Source organism: Tiliqua scincoides, chromosome 3 (assembly GCF_035046505.1).
Source record: "Tiliqua scincoides isolate rTilSci1 chromosome 3, rTilSci1.hap2, whole genome shotgun sequence".
Lineage (NCBI taxonomy): Eukaryota > Metazoa > Chordata > Lepidosauria > Squamata > Scincidae > Tiliqua > Tiliqua scincoides.
This window is the reverse complement of record NC_089823.1, coordinates 84,353,891-84,355,348: the sequence shown is the minus strand read 5'-3', so window position 1 is coordinate 84,355,348 and position 1,458 is coordinate 84,353,891. Positions and strand designations below refer to the sequence as shown.

General features: G+C 45.5%; 1 pseudogene; it reads left to right on the top strand.

Annotated features, from left to right (window-relative positions):
* Positions 1-970: 970 nt before the first annotated feature.
* LOC136646333 (5S ribosomal RNA) lies at positions 971-1,087 on the top strand (annotated as a pseudogene).
* Positions 1,088-1,458: the final 371 nt, after the last annotated feature.

Genomic DNA, 1,458 nt, shown 5'->3' with positions numbered 1-1,458 from the left:
TCCTGTGCCGGTTTGGGGCAACATGTACACATTTGGTACTTGTTGCATATATGCAACATCGGGCAGAAATGGCTTAATGAAATGTTTGCAGCATATATGCAGCATGTATAGACATGATGGTCTGGGATCAGAATCCTTGCATTTGGAAATGAGACAGGTATATCTCACAACCTCCTAGGCAAAGTCTACCACTGATTCAGCAACCCCTCCATGGCAGGTAGACAGTTCTACTCTTTTCTGAAGATTTGCCTCAGCTGAGGCCTTTGAAATAACACTAATCTTAGGGGAAGGAGCACAGTTAGCCATTTGGCACTAATCTGCAAGTACTTAAGCCTTTGATATGATTCATACCTCTGCTGAAACTACATCCAAGTCTGTCTTGCTTGTTGTTTCAAATCTAGCCTGGGAGTCATCCACAGTCCTGTCTCCCTTGTAAGCTGCTGGAAGTCTGACTTCAGTGCCCACACTCATGCCACCATCTGGACAGCCTCTGCATGCCCATGATAGTACCTGAAGCAGGATAGCAGACGTATGGTTCAGATGAGCCACCCTTCCATGTAATGTAGCCATTTTACTTGGAGAAGAGGGAGCAGGACCTGCATGCTTGTGGCAAGCACACGTCCATAAAAACATGAAACTGTGTCATACCAAAAAGAATTGTCCAAACCTATCCATCTTGTAAGAGAGAACAATGTTAGCAAACTCTGTTCTGGGATACAGTTCAGAGGGAACAAGAGCAATTGTTTTTCCAGTTCAGATACCTGAGCTCAACAGACACAGGGGACAGAGTTGGCTTTCTGTTTCATGGTTCTCCTGCGTACACGCACTTCCGTTTGTCCCATATCAGGAATGACTCTTATTGATTCCCAAAGAAAAAAACAGTTGAACATAGCAACATTGCAGTGGGGACATCTTCTGTACATCTCCCCTGAACCAAGGTGGCCCTCCCCAGTACTGATAAATTGACAAAGACTCCAACTGTTACCCTGCACATGCCCGATCTCGTCTGATCTTGGAAGCTAAACAGGGTCAGGCCTGGTTAGTACTTGGATGGGAGACCACCTGGGAATACTGGGTGCTGTAGGCTTATACCATAGTCTTTCGAGACTGAAGGTTGCCAACCAACCATGAGGGAGCGTTATTCCATTAGTGCCCCAGATTCTTCAACCAAGATTGAAGAAAAGGGTGGGGGAACATGCTTCATTTGAATAGTTCGAGCACAGGTTTTAAACAGCTGATCTGGCCCCACTGCCTGCCTCTCCTGTGATCATGACCCATCTGATGGATGGGAGGCTGGGAAATAAATGATATATTAGTGGAGTTAAGAAATAGTGGAGTTGGGCTGGGAAGAGAAGTGGGATTTTTGATCCTTCATCAAGTGGATCCTTCCTCAGTTGGAAGGCAACAACATGAGTTGTTGCTTCTTGCATCTCATCTATGCATCTCGTGGTTTTATTT